The sequence below is a fragment of the Taudactylus pleione genome, unplaced genomic scaffold (assembly GCF_031769625.1).
Source record: "Taudactylus pleione unplaced genomic scaffold, aTauple2 ptg000472l, whole genome shotgun sequence".
Taxonomy (NCBI): domain Eukaryota; kingdom Metazoa; phylum Chordata; class Amphibia; order Anura; family Myobatrachidae; genus Taudactylus; species Taudactylus pleione.
The window spans coordinates 718,179-736,085 of NW_028284874.1; the positions used below are offsets into that span (position 1 = coordinate 718,179).

The 17,907-nt window shown below is 45.1% G+C and overlaps 1 protein-coding gene across 2 annotated transcripts in view; it reads right to left on the minus strand.

The window, feature by feature from the left end:
- PTPRA (protein tyrosine phosphatase receptor type A) overlaps positions 1–17,907 on the minus strand; it is a 161,533-nt gene that overhangs the window by 78,070 nt on the left and 65,556 nt on the right. For both annotated transcript variants that reach the window (XM_088448934.1, XM_088448933.1), the window contains exon 2: positions 15,617–15,702. The gene's annotated coding sequence lies outside the window, so the exon portion shown is untranslated. The remainder of the gene's footprint in view (positions 1–15,616; positions 15,703–17,907) is intronic.

Sequence of the window (17,907 nt, forward strand, 5' to 3'; positions counted from 1 at the left end):
GGAGCATACACACGGTCAGATCAGACAACGATCCGATGCACTTGCACCAACCTCCCAACTACTATAACGAGAGGGTCCCTATAGTAACCAGGCTAACCTGGACGATATCGACCAGTTTGGCCTGCATGAAGGGCCGATGGTCGATATCTATATCGACCATCCATGTCCGCGCATTGACCATCGTTTGGTCGTTGAAAGGGGCTAATAATGAGGACGAAGTAAGCGATCAAACGATAAACAATATAGTTTATATCGTCCTGATTATCTGACGGTGTGTATGCACCGTAATAAAGATTTGTTTAGGCTACAAAATGGACGCCTCTCCCCCCTTCAACCAATTCAACTTTTTACAACCAGTGTTCAGTTCCTGAAGGTAGATATTTCCGGCTTTTGGACGGCGACCGTGCCGTAGCCGTGTCGTATGAAAGGAACCGCTGATTCCCTGCATTTACTAGATTTCACACCCGGCTAAAAAACAAAAGGCCAAAACCAGCAAATGTGAAATAGCCCAAAGTCAACATACTAAAAAAAAATCTATAACTATATATTTCTATAAAATAATGACACAAATATGGATAATAAAACACAAGCCACTGCAACCATATCATTTAAATAAAAAGCTGGCGGGGGATAGAGCGCTTAGTGTGCTCCCGAGCCCCTGCCGCAAACAAAAAATAGAAAATGCAGAAAGTTGTCCTTTCAGATGTCACCGGGAACAAAGCGTAACAGGGCTGCCTCCAAATAGCATCGCTGGTCCCAAGTGCCTAGCACATCGCTGGTCCCAAGTGCCTAGCACACAGAATGAGACGAGGTCCCAGGATAAAGGGATCAAATGCTTAAATCCCAGATAGAATTGGGGAGGAGAGCGACAGAGGACACGCTAGAAGAATGTTATAAAAGATAAAATATATAGAGGTCAGTGCAATGATAAGTTATAATAAAGGGTTCTTATGCCAAATGTGCCTTAAGCCCCGGCTGTTCCAGGACTAATCTCAGCATAGCTGGTAGAACATTTTGGTACTTGTAGTTCCACAGCAGCAAGAAAACAGCAGATTCATAGATAAATATCAAAGCTAGGATAGGGACGCCATTAGCTACACAAGCTTTTGACAGCGTAATCTGTCCACCAAGTTTCATAATATGTCTCCCTATTATGTGCTAAATGCAAAATGTTACTGTAAAGTGTACACAAAGGCCCTGATTCAGACCCGCTCGCAAGTGGGTCGATGGTCTGCACTGTGCATGCGCATGACGGAGGGAGCTCCGTCGTGCGCATGCGCGAGACGCGCCGAGCGAAGGACTTTCCTTCGCTCGGAGTGTCTGATCATAGGGTGCGTGCTGTCGATGTTGATTGACAGCACGCCCCCTTTGGTGGGCGTGCCGGGAGCGTGCCTCCCAGACGGAGGCGTTCCCAAGGGAACGCCTAACGTCAGAAGCCGGCCCCACTGACATCACTAGTGATGTCAGTGGGAGTGATTTTGGCTCTGATAGAGCCAAAATCACTCCTGGCCTTGCGGTTGAGAAACTCAACCGCAGGCTTCTGCTCGCAGTGGCGATGGTCGCGATGGTCAAGACCATCGCGACCATCACCCTGCACGCTCGTATATGCTGTGGGTGGTGACCCACAGCTATACGAGCGTCCAGGAGGACGCTCCATATTTATGGAGGTGGGCCTGATTCAGAACGAGCGCTCTGGTCAGAGCGTCCGGCTCTGAATCAGGGCCAAAGTCTCTCCCAGATGTAGCACCATACATTGATCTTCTAGGTTCCGAGTGATTTGGTCTCCCTGTAGGAATAAGTCTTGTGTAGAACATGTGTGTTCCCCCATGGCTCACGCTAGGAAATAGGTCATTATTATACAATGTTAATAGATGTTAAACGTCATTAATGTGGTTTCGTTAATTACCTATAACATCTATTGATGTTAAACCTACCAGCTACCATTACACTGGAAATGCCCACTGGTCTTGACCTGATCAAAACCACATAAAGAGCAATACAGCAGGTCTAGCAACCTTCATACGGGTTCAGTATATTTTGCAGATAGTTAGCATGTCAACACAAATCAGAATGTCGACACTGATGAAATGTCAACATGCTCACAATGCCACCAGTTGGCGATGCGGCTGTTACGGCAGTAATTCTCCTAAGCCTAACCCTAAAAATGAAACTACATAGCCCCAGCACCTGCGGCGAAGGTCACAAAACAACAGTTGCGCACGATAAGCATGTCCCTATCTCTAAACCCAACGTCTGCATTTCCCAAAATAGCGGAATTTCACATGTTGACATCCGCGGTGTCGCCTTCACCCTGAACATGCTGACACTTGGCAATTGTTCACTGTAGCTGTTAAGAGTTCAACAATGTTGACATCATAAATGTCGACATCGAGTGTCTTATTTACAGAAAATGGCAGCTAAGGTTAAAGTTTCAGCCTGTATAGTGGTTTTGGTATCCCAGGCAGAGCCCTGCAGAGTAGTGACGAGGTATCAGCCTGTATAATGGTTATGGTATCCCAGGCAGAGCCATGCAGAGTAGTGACGAGGTATCAGCCTGTATAAATGGTTTTGGTATCCCAGGCAGAGCCATGCAGAGTAGTGACGAGGTATCAGCCTGTATAATGGTTTTGGTATCCCAGGCAGAGCCATGCAGAGCAGTGACGAGGTATCAGCCTGTATAATGGTTTTGGTATCCCAGGCAGAGCCTTGCAGAGCAGTGACGAGGTATCAGCCTGTATAATGGTTTTGGTATCCCAGGCAGAGCCATGCAGAGTAGTGACGAGGTATCAGCCTGTATAATGGTTATGGTATCCCAGGCAGAGCCATGCAGAGTAGTGACGAGGTATCAGCCTGTATAAATGGTTTTGGTATCCCAGGCAGAGCCATGCAGAGTAGTGACGAGGTATCAGCCTGTATAATGGTTTTGGTATCCCAGGCAGAGCCATGCAGAGCAGTGACGAGGTATCAGCCTGTATAATGGTTTTGGTATCCCAGGCAGAGCCTTGCAGAGCAGTGACGAGGTATCAGCCTGTATAATGGTTTTGGTATCCCAGGCAGAGCCATGCAGAGTAGTGACGAGGTATCAGCCTGTATAATGGTTATGGTATCCCAGGCAGAGCCATGCAGAGTAGTGACGAGGTATCAGCCTGTATAAATGGTTTTGGTATCCCAGGCAGAGCCATGCAGAGTAGTGACGAGGTATCAGCCTGTATAATGGTTTTGGTATCCCAGGCAGAGCCATGCAGAGCAGTGACGAGGTATCAGCCTGTATAATGGTTTTGGTATCCCAGGCAGAGCCTTGCAGAGCAGTGACGAGGTATCAGCCTGTATAATGGTTTTGGTATCCCAGGCAGAGCCATGCAGAGTAGTGACGAGGTATCAGCCTGTATAATGGTTTTGGTATCCCAGGCAGAGCCATGCAGAGCAGTGACGAGGTATCAGCCTGTATAATGGTTTTGGTATCCCAGGCAGAGCCTTGCAGAGCAGTGACGAGGTATCAGCCTGTATAATGGTTTTGGTATCCCAGGCAGAGCCTTGCAGAGTAGTGACGAGGTATCAGCATGTATAATGGTTTTGGTATCCCAGGCAGAGCCTTGCAGAGTAGTGACGAGGTATCAGCATGTATAATGGTTTTGGTATCCCAGGCAGAGCCTTGCAGAGTAGTGACGAGGTATCAGCCTGTATAATGGTTTTGGTATCCCAGGCAGAGCCTTGCAGAGTAGTGACGAGGTATCAGCCTGTATAATGGTTTTGGTACCCCAGGCAGAGCAGTGACGAGGTATCAGCCTGTATAATGGTTTTGGTATCCCAGGCAGAGCCTTGCAGAGTAGTGACGAGGTATCAGCCTGTATAATGGTTTTGGTATCCCAGGCAGAGCCTTGCAGAGTAGTGACGAGGTATCAGCCTGTATAATGGTTTTGGTACCCCAGGCAGAGCAGTGACGAGGTATCAGCCTGTATAATGGTTTTGGTACCCCAGGCAGAGCCATGCAGAGTAGTGATGAGGTATCAGCCTGTATAATGGTTTTGGTATCCCAGGCAGAGCCTTGCAGAGCAGTGACGAGGTATCAGCTGTATAATGCTTATGGTATCCCAGGCAGAGCCTTGCAGAGTAGTGATGAGGTATCAGCCTGTATAATGGTTTTGGTATCCCAGGCAGAGCAGTGACGAGGTATCAGCCTGTATAATGGTTTTGGTATCCCAGGCAGAGCCTTACAGTGTAGTGACGAGGTATCAGCCTGTATAATAGTTTTGGTATCCCAGGCAGAGCCATGCAGAGTAGTGACGAGGTATCAGCCTGTATAATGGTTTTGGTATCCCAGGCAGAGCCTTGCAGAGCAGTGACGATGTATCAGCCTGTATAATGGTTATGGTATCCCAGGCAGAGCCATGCAGAGTAGTGACGAGGTATCAGCCTGTATAATGGTTTTGGTATCCCAGGCAGAGCCTTGCAGAGCAGTGACAAGGTATCAGCCTGTATAATGGTTTTGGTACCCCAGGCAGAGCAGTGACGAGGTATCAGCCTGTATAATGGTTTTGGTATCCCAGGCAGAGCCATGCAGAGTAGTGATGAGGTATCAGCCTGTATAATGGTTTTGGTATCCCAGGCAGAGTAGTGACGAGGTATCAGCCTGTATAATGGTTTTGGTATCCCAGGCAGAGCCTTACAGAGTAGTGACGAGGTATCAGCCTGTATAATGGTTATGGTATCCCAGGCAGAGCCTTGCAGAGTAGTGATGAGGTATCAGCCTGTATAAATGGTTTTGGTATCCCAGGCAGAGTAGTGACGAGGTATCAGCCTGTATAATGGTTTTGGTACCCCAGGCAGAGCCATGCAGAGTAGTGATGAGGTATCAGCCTGTATAATGGTTTTGGTATCCCAGGCAGAGCCTTGCAGAGCAGTGACGAGGTATCAGCTGTATAACGGTTTTGGTATCCCAGGCAGAGCCTTACAGAGTAGTGACGAGGTATCTCCACGTGCTCATTCCCAGCCACTCCATAATGTTTTACAGTACACTAAAGAGCCAGGTCACCTGGAGGGTGGGAAAGCCCAGCACATGTGCGCTTACCCCAACAATTCACGGACTGGCCGCTCGGATTACCACACAGGTAATATGTGAAACTGCCGTCACCTTGACTGGCCACAAGGGGGTCAAATTAGTGCTATAAGTACCAAGCACTTATAACAATGAGTAACCCATGGGCCTTCACACAATACCCCTTGCCAGGGCTATTCAGAGTACGGCTGGCACCTGCAGGGCAAGAGAGGGATGGGGGGGGGGGGATATCTGAATTGTATACCTTAGAAAGTGGTAGCTCGCTACAATATAGAACCACTAGCGAAAAATAGGTGTCCAGGTGCAATGTATTGTGAGGAATAAATGTTTCTGGACATCCATGAATGAAGCTCCGCCTTCGGCTACCTATGTCACAGCACCAGGAGCCAATGCCAATTCTGCGAGTAAAACAAAGCAGATTCGCTTTACCTGTATAACTTAAAATCACTGCATGGAACACCTGTGCTTTAGAACCATTGATGGTGGGAAGCCATTGGGCCCTGACTATCGATGTTTGTTAAACATTGATAGCTGATGAACGCAAATACATACATACATATATACACACTACATACATGGTCTCACCCCTCAATAACCACCGATTTGGGTAAAATTAAAAGAATTTGATTGGCAATATTTAGCATGTAATACAGGATTCAATAGTGATAATGATACGGTTGCTGTTAACCATAATTAGCCATTTTCTGAAGTCCTTGAGTGACTAAGGGCCTGATTCAGACCCACTCGCGAGCGGCTGTCCGCTCGCAAGTGGGTCGATGTTATGCACTGAGCATGCGCACGACGGAGGGAGCTCAGTCGTGCGCATGCGCCAGACGCGACGAGCGAAGGAAAGTCCTTCGCTCGTTGTGTCTGATCAAAGGGGGCATGCTGTCGATGTTGACTGACAGCACGCCCCCTTTGGTGGGCGTGCCTCCCTGACGGGGGCGTTCCCACGGGAACGCCTCCCGTCAGAAACCGGCCCACTGACATCACTAGTGATGTCAGTGGGAGTGATTTTGGCTCTGATAGAGCCAAAATCACTCCGGAGCTTGCGGTTGAAAACCTCAACCGCAGGCTCCGGCTCGCAGTTTCGATGGTCGCGATGGTCACGACCATCGCGGCCATCAAAATGCACGCTCGTATAGGCTGTGGGTGGTGACCCACAGCTATACGAGCGTCCAGGAGGACGCTCCATTTTCATGGAGGGCGGCCCTCATTCAGAGCGTGCGCTCTGCTCAGAGCGTACGGCTCTGAATGAGGGCCTAAGTTTCTTGCACAGAGGAACATAATGCTCCCCCCAATCATTAGACTTTCCCGACTCTTCCTTAACTTACCCTTGGCCGTCATAAGGGCTCGAAATTTAATCAGAATGGGCCAGGGTGGATCCGGGAACACGTTCCATGAACCAGATGGGGACTAGCAGAGCTCAGACACACTCCAGCGAACACATGAAACCTTAGGGGAGAGAACATTCACCTGCTCTAGTCTTTGCTTATCGGACTGAAACAACCAAAGAGAGCTGATCACCATACGCTGATACGGAAGACATACAGCGAGTTTAACCAAAAGTAACGTAGCTTAATGCCATTCTGAATATATTGCTTCCTTTGCACACCCGCACATGGGCAGAAGATTTCAGATCAAATACCCCCCCCTCACCTGTTCAAGCAAATTTTTAGTCTATTTCATCAGATGCCCCATGTGGACTTATATATGTGGAAAAGACCACCCGCCAATTTAAAGAGCGGATAGCACTTCACAGATCCACCATCCGAGCAGCGATTGAGGGGAAGGAGTCCGACCAGCCGATCGTCGGATACTTCCGTGACCATAAACATGGATTATCTATAATTAAATATAAAATTATCGAGCATGTCCAAACACAGCAGCATAGGGGAGGTGATCGTGGTCGCCTCCTTCTACAACGAGAGGCAAGATGGATCCATACTCTAAAACACGGTCCAACCACATGCGCTGAATGAGCGTTTTTCTTTTTCAGGTGTTTTTTTTATAATATTTCTTTTTTTTTTTCCCCATTTTCCCCTTGTGTAATTTTTTGGACAGTATAGTGTGCCATGTTTCTGGGCAGTATCCTTAGGATTCTACTTTAGGATTTATTTGCTGGATGTCCAGATATAGAGGGGTACTCAATATGAAACGTTAACCTCACTGTCGAAGATTTCGCCGCACATCGGAGCTTTTGCCGGCGAAAAAGTATCGCGCGCGCTCCCGCTTATCCCCGTATTCAATATGAAATCGTCTAAAACGGGACCTGGCGATACTTGGATCGGCGAAAACAAATGGGAATTTTTTGGAAATAGTTGCAGGACCCCCCTAGAGATGTCCAGACCTCGGGGTTCACTATGGGTACCCCCGTTTTTGCCTGCAGAAGAAAGTCGGGGGTTTTAAATAGCCGCAGCAGGTGTTTTTTTCCTGACTTTGAAGAAGTGATGCAGAAGAGCATTTAGCTTTTTTTTTCGTTTTTAAAAGTGGTCCCATCAAATTTGGGGTACATGAAAATGGGTACTAGCATATTTTTAAGTCCCTAAAGTTATTTTTTAAAAATTCTGCAAAAATGCACCTGCCACTACATTGCGCAATGAAAAAAACACCTGCCACATACTTGGGGACCCCACCAGTATTATTTTTTTTTTTCCTTTTTTTATATTTTCACAACAAATGTGTTTTTTTTTTGTTGGTTTTTTTTAGGGTGCCCCGATTTTTTTTTTTTTTAAACAATTTTTTTTGAACATTTCCTTTTAAGGGGACATTCCCAAAAGTACAGGCTATTTTTTTTTTTTTTTTTTATAAGCCTGCACCCCCAAACCCCAATTCTGCACTTTTTTTCACTTGCTGTAGTGAATTGCCTGTTTTTTAAAAAATGACCCTTGACCCCATTAAGGAATAAAAACGGGAATTTTCGGGAAATATGCCTGGGACCCCCCTAAAGATGTCCAGACATGGGGGATCACTATGGCTACCCCTGTTTTTGCCTGCAAAATAAAGTCGGATTTTTAAATAGCTTTGCCAGGTCTTTTTCCCTGCAGCGGCTATTAGAAACCCCGACTTCCATCAGGAGATAAAAATGGGGTACCCATAGTGATCCCCCATGTCTACACATCTTTAGGGGGGGTCCCTAGAATATTTTCCGAGAATTCCCGTTTTTGTTGAACCTGTAAAAAAAAGTAGCAAAAATTTACAAACAAAAATGACATAAGGTCCCCCCCCAAAAGCCAAACCAGCCCCAGGCTTGCCAGCCAGTGGTTTCTAAAAATACGGGGAACAAAATGTGTAGGGTTCCACCGTATTTTAGAAACCAACACCAGGCTGCAGGAACTAGTGCTGGTTTTAAATATAGGGGGTAAAAAAGACGTGGGGTACCCCCTATATTTAAGGCCAGCACCAGACCCAACCGACCGGGGTGTAATGCCACAGTCTGGAGATCAAATCACCGGGGCTCCAGGTCCAAAGCATTACACCCCAAGTCGGTCAGCGGAAGCCTGGGGCTGCTTTGGCTTTTGCTTTTGGGGGGGGGACCTTATGTCATTTTTGTTTGTAAATTTTTGCTACTTTTTTTTACAGGTTCAACAAAAACGGGAATTTTCGGGAAATATTCTAGGGACCCCCCTAAAGATGTGTAGACATGGGGGATCACTATGGGTACCCCCATTTTTAACTACTGAAGGAAGTTGGGGTTTCTAATAGCCGCGGCAAGTGCATAAATGCGACTTTGAAGAAAATTATGCAGAAGAGCATTTAGAATTTTTTGGGGGGAAAAATAACTATGCCCAGCAAATTTGGGGTACTTGAAAATGGGGGTCAGCATATTTTAAAGTTGCTAAAGTGACTCCAAAAAATCGTGAAAAACCCACCTGCCGCAAGCAACTGCAATGAAAAAAACACCTGGGGCATACTTGGGGACCCCCCCAGAGTCAAGTTCGCTATTTTTTAACTTTGTCCCCCAACATATTTTTTTTTGGCCCCCAAATTCAAAGTGCTTTTTTTGGGGGTGTCCCGATTTTTTTCTCTTTTTTTTTTTTTTTTTTTGACACAGATCGTTTCAAGGGGTCATTCTGAAGGGTGCAGGCTATTTTTTTAAGCCTGCACCCCTAAACCCCAGTTCTGCACTTTTTTTCGCCACCTATTCAGTGGTGAAAAGTTATCCCCGTTTTTTTTCAAAAACTTTTCGAACCTGCGAAAAGTCTTTGAAATTGAATACGGTGTAAAACCAAAACCTCAGAAAATGACGTCATCGGTGTGAAAACATCGCAAAAACTGAGTTTTCGCTCCATATTGAATACCCCTAATAGTCTGTTATTAGTTCCTAAAATGTGGGACATTTAGCCATACAGGGGTCTAGTTACTAAGCAGTGTTAGGAGACAGAGTGAAAAGTGATAAGGTGCCAGCCAATCAGCTCCTAACTGCCATCTTACAGACTGTTTGAAAAATGACAGTTGGGAGCTGATTGGTTGGCACCTTATCACTTTTTCTGTCTCCTAACACTGCTTAGTAAATAGACCCCACAGTCCCTTATATATAGTAGCCCACTTTAAAAAGCCTTTTACATCTGCATACTTAGGGGTACTGTTATTGGCTGCCAGATTTGTATTTCTTTTGCTCTATTGATGTCAGCGCAGGTTTGATGTACAGCATCTCATTGCTGCACATCAAATGTTTTTAAGTTGCTATGGTGATAGGCAACATGGTCAGCTAGCTCCCCTGTGGGCAGCTGGGAAGCCGAGCGCCGCTGCGCTGTCTGATGACATCACCTGGTCTGCGCTGATGGAGTTTCTCACATTGGGTGATCATGTTAATAAGATATGTGTTTTTTATATATGCTATGTCTTGATAAAAGAGTTAAGTCTCTGAAACGTCCATATCCACATTGCAGTGAGAGAGTCTATTTTGATTTGAAAGCCGACAGTGCTGTCCATTGTTTCTATTTGCATATATATATATATATATATATATATATATATATACACACACACACACACACACACACACACACACACACACACACACAGTACATACATACACACACACACAGTACATACATACGCACACACACTTTTACAATTCTCAGCCAAAGGAAAATCGGTTAAACATGGGCAAATGATAAGCGTAAACACGGTGGCCCCCACAGAAAAGATATCAGATTTACTATGGATGACAGATCACTTGCATGTATTATACAGGGAAGTGCTAGAAGTCATGGGATAGATGGCTAGTATCGTGTAGGACCCACTCTAGCCCCGGCATCTGTTCCACAAGTGGATGGAATACCTCTGGAGGTGGTGACCCATGCCGCCTAGATAGCTTCCCACAGTTCCCTGATATTTTTAGGTGCAGGATCTTGGGTGCGAATGGACCTCTCCACCATGTCCCATAACTGCTCGATTGGGTTAATGTCGGGCGGACGTGGTGGCCACACCATTCGTCTGAACTCTCCAGAGGGCTCCTAGAACCAATTCTGAACAACGTGGAACTGCGGACATCGTGCATTATCCTGCTGGAATATTCCACAGTTGTGGCGGTACATGAAGTCCATGAAATGTTGCAAATGGTCATTAAGCAATGGAATGTAGCAGTTACCGGTCAATGACATGTTCAGACCAGCAGACCAAACCCATGCCACGTGAAAACACCCCACACCCTATCAGCATCTGCCTGCCATGTGCCCTGTTGACAACTGGGGTCCATGGCCTCATGGGGTCTACGCCACACCATCAGCCCAAAAACAACTGGAACCATGACTCATCAGGCCAGGGCCACACGTTGCCAGTCCTCCAGGGCCCAATTAACGTCACAAGCCCAAGTGAGGCGTTGTGTCCAGTACCCCCTTTCGTCATTGTAGCCCCAAAGCTCTCCCTGCAGAGTGAAAAAGATGCCGTGTGAAAGCATTCACCCGACGGGGACACTTTTACAGTAACTTGGCCCGGGGGTGGGGACGGAACCCGGCAAACCGTTTCAGCGGGGCCTCACCACTAGGGCAGGGCGCATTTTACAGTTTTAAAATGGGGTAGGCCACGACGCCCTGGTAAAACAGCCTACCGGGAACAGACACACACATCTATGTCTGTATCTATATTTGATTCCTCACATTTATCATTTGTTTTTATTGCAATCTGCTGTGCTCTACATTCGGGAACAGAAGGAGACTACAGTAGGTAATAACAGACAGACTACGACAGGAAGACCCTACTCGCAAGCTTACATTCTATAGGCAGATAGGAATTTGTCCAGGTAGATTGCAGAGGTGCCTGGTGGGCTGTATCATCCATTTGCAAAGCAGTGTTAGACTGGGGCCAGAGCTTTTCCGAGTGTGGAAAGAGAACACATGTAAGTTTTGTGGGAACAGTTTAGTGGGGGGTTAATGAGGTAGAACAGCTTATGGAGGCAACGTGGGTGGTTCATATACGCACACACCAATTTCCACTATATAGCTTACATCACTGTAAACAGATGTAAAAGCTACTAGCAGGTCTGTTACATTCACTTATAGAGGACAACCCTGAAGGAAATGTCCGGGAGTCACATTTCACTCTCAAAAAACACACATTCCAGTCATGCTTAAACTATGTGCCCTGGAAGAGGCAGTGTGAGCATGGTATGAGGTACAGGACGTACAAATGCAGATCCTAAAATGCATCTGCTTTTACTTGCTGGTGGCACCGAGGGTCATTTTTATTAATATGCGCCCTTATTGTAGAGCCGACCACGAGCTGAAGGACTTCAACAGGCTTTTAGCAATCCTTGTATCTCTGTTCCATTGTCCCTCTGATCTTTTCAGCATTTATTCAATGCTTTATAGTACTGCTAAACTTTAAAATGTGATACAGTATTATGATTTAAGAACTACTGGGAGTTGCAGATCAGTTGAAGCTGCTCTATTACGGTAGTATTTGTGTTAGCTCTGTGAAAGAAGAAAAATACAGTGCCTCATGCCTCAGTGATGATACTATTATAGATCACGGAGATATGAATATTGGCTAAGCCCACAAATGGCCACGATCACAGTCTGTGGAGTCCACAAGTACATTTTAATTATGTTTACACAAAAGTAAAGCCGACACGAACAAGGCCTAGAAAACAGTACAAAGGAAAAGGTCTCAATTAGCGATATGGAGATAACAAGTTGCAACCTGTATATTCATAATATTTACTGACATACAAGTTATTTTACTCAGCAATCCCACAGTTCTGTTCCTCAGAGAACCACATTATTCACAGAGTAGGAGAAAGAGCGTCGAAAGTGAAGAGGAGAGAAGGAGAAAAAGAGCGAGGGAAGGGAAAAGGAGAGAAGGAGAAAAAGAGCGTGTAAAGGGAAAAGGAGAGAAGGAGAAAAAGAGCGTGTAAAGGGAAAAGGAGAGAAGGAGTAAAAGAGCGTGGAAAGGGAAAAGGAAAGAAGGAGAAAAAGAGCGTGGAAAGGGAAGAGGAAAGAAGGAGAAAAAGAGCGTGGAAAGGGAATAGGAGAGAAGGAGAAAAAGAGCGTGGAAAGGGAATAGGAGAGAAGGAGAAAAAGAGAGTGGAAAGGGAAGAGTAGAGAATGAGAAAAAGAGCGTGGAAAGGGAAAAGGAGCGAAGGAGAAAGAGCGTGGAAAGGGAAAAGGAGCGAAGGAGAAAGAGCGTGGAAAGGGAAAAGGAGAGAAGGAGAAAAAGAGCGTGGAAAGGGAAAAGGAAAGAAGGAGAAAAAGAGCGTGGAAAGGGAAAAGGAAAGAAGGAGAAAAAGAGCGTGGAAAGGGAAAAGGAAAGAAGGAGAAAGAGCGTGGAAAGGGAAGAGGAGTGAAGGAGAAAGAGCGTGGAAAGGGAAGAGGAGTGAAGGAGAAAGAGCGTGGAAAGGGAAGAGGAGTGAAGGAGAAAATGAGCGTGGTAAGGGAAGAGGAGTGAAGGAGAAAAAGAGCGAGGGAAGAAAAAAATGAGGAGAGAGGAAAAAAAAAAAAAAAGGAGAGCATGAGGAAAAGGAAGAGAAATGAAGGAGAAAGAAGGGGGAAGGAAGCAGTATAGGCAGTAAAGGGAAAGCAAGGAAAGAGAATGAGAAGCAAAAAGGTAAGAAGGGCATGGGAGGGAGGGTACAAAGCCAAGAGAGGGGAAGGAAAAAAGAAGGTAAGTGGGAAAGAGAATGGGGGGGCAGCTGTTGAAGGAAATAGAATGGCATGCCATGGAACATCCTACATACATACATTTTTTGAATGCTGCATCTTTATGATAAAAGTGCCATTTTTTGTATCGAACCAACATACTGTATAGTACTTTTTCAGATTAATATTTTTAAAGAAAAATCATAAGGCTCAGTAAAGGCTGTACATGGTATGGGGGACTGTGGAACCAGTGATGTGCACAATACAAGGTCATGTTGTGGAAGCGAGGTCACAGGTGTAATCCACACCACCGTAGAAAAATATTTAAGCAGCACTGACAGGTGCAGCAGCGTGAAAGGTGAAACAGGGCCGCAGGACTGAGCGGATCGCAGATGGACTGTGACATTTACTAGAAGAAAATTATTATGCATCATGTATTTGTTAGTCACCATCATTCAAACAAGCAGCGACCTCTACACTTCTAGATCAAGCAGCCATTTCATTCTAATATGGTAGATCAGAAAAAGATTCAATACAAACTGTAATGCCTGTGGGCCTGATTCACTACCGATCGTAACTGCGATTACGCCTGCAATCGCCCGATTATCGCATTCTGCGCATGCATCAAAGTGCGCGAACCAGCCACTGCAATCACAGTGACTAGGCAGACCTATCGCAGAGTGAGTAACAGGAAGTGCCATTTATGGGTGGCGATTTGGGCGGAATGCAGACGTGGCAGTGCGTTTTAACGGCGTTGCATGGGCGTGCATGAATTATCCACTGCGATGCCTTACGCAGCCTGAGGCCTCATAGCATGCGACGAGGTTAGCAATTTCTGAGTAAGGTCAGAGCTTGTGCAAGTGTGCGTGAGGCTGCGCTTGTACTCAATTGTACCGATGGATTTGCAGTCTTGCTAAACATTACGGATGTGTTTAAGGTAAGGTGGGCGTTCTTATGTAGTGCGGTGACAGCATAGCAATCTCAATGAATTAGCATACTAATCACAGAGAGACTGCGTGCGTAATCGCTATTGCAATTGCGAGCCATAGTTAATCAGGCACTGTATATCCAGCAGCAGATGATTATTAAATTCAGGTGTCCACACATATCTAGTTACCAATTGGCAAGATGCCTTAACATTAATAATCTGTGAACCCACAAAATGGCTGTCTCCTCACAGTAGATGACCCGTACATTAACAGAACTCAGCCCAAGATGGCCACTCCTAGGAAGCTTATACTGACACATGCCCTGTAATAATCTTAGTAACAGGAAAAAAAGGGACCAAGCAAATAAATCACATGCAGAAAACTTATTACTAACAGCAAGATAACCAGATCTATTTTAATTCTTAACCAAAACAAAATATAAAAGTCCACAAACTCAATTAAAATTTTATAAAAAGTTCAAAACTCTGTAGGCGATTCAACTGTTTTTGTCCGCCCTGTCACTATAGACTGGGCGATAATCAATTCTTGTTCCGGCTCTGGGCGCCTGTTCGTTTATTGCGTTGGTCGCACCCTAACACACAGAGTTTAGCCATGTAAAACGGCTAAACCTGTCTACTCTACTTTCCCCCCCTCTATAGTAACATCTGCAAACTACTAAGGATGTGCGCCGACCCCCGTGTTTTGGTTTTGGATCTAGATCTTCTTCAAGGTTTGGATCTGGATTTGAAGTGTTTTGGTTTTGGATCTGGATATTTTAAGTAAAAAAATAGATTAAAAATTAAAAAAAATTAAAATCATGTCATTTATGCAATCAAAAACCCCAGATTCAGATTTAAAATCCGAATTCGGACCCGCAAAAAGATCAGAACAGCGACCCGGATCTCCTCAGGAGATTAGAACCGTGACTCAGATTTACCCGGATTCATGAAATTTGTGTGGATTGGGATTTCTGGAGAACCGAGCATCTCTACAAACTACACTTTTCACAAACAATCGATGAATACCAGTGACATCACAGAGGCCCCTGTGAGTCTGAAATTCTATTGTTTACTCGCCCCCGTAAGTCATGGTCAGACGATATAAATTGTTTTGCCGACGGCACAAATGCTGCGGGCGTCCATTACTTATAGAGCATGTCACACCCTAATGCAGAGTTCAGACGCGTAAACTGGTGCAAAGTGACGGAAAATTGGGAGCTCAAAAGCCCAACTTTTCGCCTCGCCGCCTCAAGTGGGTGCAAGCAGAAATAATGGGCAACCGCGGCACTCGTGTCCATTAACAAACAATTTAATAGCTCCCGGTCACTTTAGACGGGACTTGGGGCGCCTAAAAAACATATTGAATTCCCCCAGTTCATGGTTCAGCCCACTGTAACCGGAACACTGATTAAAATACAATAATTTGACATTACATTTAACAATACTGCCTCAAAACCTACTATACGTGATATACATTCACATGACTAAATCGCAATAGTCTCTAAACAAGCTCTTTCCGCACAAAGCCAGATGTCAGTATGGATGCACTACCTTAGAGGAAGAATCGAGTCAACCGTCTGTCCTCAGAACCACCAGGTCCCATAAAGAACCATCTGTCGGGCCCGCGCTCTTCACACCTGTAACAAACAGGAAGATGAGTGCTATATGCCAGCATTCTCAGTATCCTGACATCAAGACATTAGACATTTTTACATTTGACACACAATATAGATTGTTAAATTGTAATAGAAGAGATGTTGGAAGATGTTTTTAGTCTTAGGGGTTTTTAGAAGTGGAGATGTTGCCCATAGCAACCAGATTCTAGCTATTATCTTCTATAAGGTGCTAGTTGAATGTTAAGTAGAATCTGATTGGTTTCTATGGGCAACACCTCCACTTCTAAAACCCTTACTTTAGTAAATATGCCCCTTACAGTTATTCTTATTAGCCCGGAAACAAGTGCGGCTAGATGAACCACTTACGGTACCACCAAACTAGCAAATTTTTGTTCCACAGCTGCGTGCAAAAATCCGGGGCGTGATCATGCCGCGAGGTTGGAGAGCTGCCGCTGCAACGGCGCAGAACTGCCAGCGACGGCAACTCGCCAACCTCGCGGCCAATAGGATCGATCCCTTGAAATGAAGACCCTGGAAATCTGAATGGCTTCGTTCTACTACTTTCCCCACAAAAATTCTACCTCAACATATTTCATAACAAGGATTATGTGCAGGCCTTTGGGTCAACTCCAGGTGAGATGATGGAAGACTCACTCTCACCTCCCTGAGGTACAGGTAAAACACTGATCCCAGAGGTGTTCGCCCACAATCTCAGGTGTAAAAGTGGGAAGCAACAAAATGGAAGGAGAAGAGTGCAGTCCCCGCAGATCCATACATTCAGTAGTTTTCAGGTATGCTCACCAATGTGTTTCTACACAGCATCACCCATGTGCACGTCATTACAGTGTGGCCGCAGAAGACAAACACAGGTTAGCGGACAGAAGATTGGCATCAATCACACTTTATTACAAATAGCAATAAATAATCGGTGTTCCACAGGTTTGTGTGACTATGTTATGCTGCTGCTTCAGATTTCAGTAATGTTGCTATAGATGACATTTCTGAATCATAGTACAGGAACAGGTATAGAGAAAGGTGATCTGTAACCAATAGCAATCAAGAATAGTATGTGTGAAATGAAAGAAAACCTCTGATTGGTCGCAGTCTGCCATACAGAGGCAGGCTGGCACGGTTGTAATTGACTACAGTCAGATGCATAAATATTGGGACATTGACATAATTTTCATATTTTGGCCTCTAATCACCACCACAATGGCTTTGAAATGAAACAAACAAGATGTGCTTTAACTGCAGACTTTCAGATTTAATTTGAGGGTAATTACATCCAAATCAGGTGAACGGTGTAGGAATTACAACGGTTTCTATATGCGCCTCCCACTTTTTAAGGGGCCGAAAGTAATGGGACAAACTAAATCTAATCTAAATCCTAAATCTAACTTTCACTTTTTAATACTTTGTTGCAAATCCTTTGCAGGCAATTACAGCCTGAAGTCTGGAACGCATAGACATCACCAGACGCTGGGTTTCATCCCTCTGCCAGGCCTCTACTGCAAATGTCTTCAGTTGCTGCTTGTTCTTGGGGCATTTTCCCTTCAGTTTTGTCTTCATCAAGTGAAATGCATGCTCAATCGGATTCAGGTCAGGGGATTGACTTGGCCATTGCATAACATTCCACTTTTTAGCCTTAAAAAACTCTTTGGTTGCTTTTGCAGTATGCTTCGGGTCATTGTCCATCTGCACTGTGAAGCGCTGTCCAATGAGTTCTGAAGCATTTGACTGAATATGAGCATATAATATTGCCCGAAACACTTCAGAATTCATTCTGCTGCTTTTGTCAGCAGTCAAATCATCAATAAATACAAGGGAACCAGTTCCATTGGCAGCCATACATGCCCACGCAATGACATTACCACTACCATGCTTCACTGATGAGGTGGTATATTTTGGATCATGAGCAGTTCCTTTCCTTCTCCATACTCTTCTCTTCCCATCACTCTGGTACAAGTTGATCTTTGTCTCATCTGTCCATAGGATGTTCTTCCAGAACTGTAATGGCTTGTTTAGATGTTGTTTGGCAAACTCTAATCTGGTCTGTTTTTGTGGCTCACCAATGGTTTACATCTTGTGGTGAACCCTCTATATTCACTCTTGTGAAGTCTTCTCTTGATTGTTGACTTTGACACATATACACCTACCTCCTGGAGAGTGGTCTTGATTTGGCCAACTGTTGTGAAGGGGTTTTTCTTCGCCAGGAAAATAATTCTT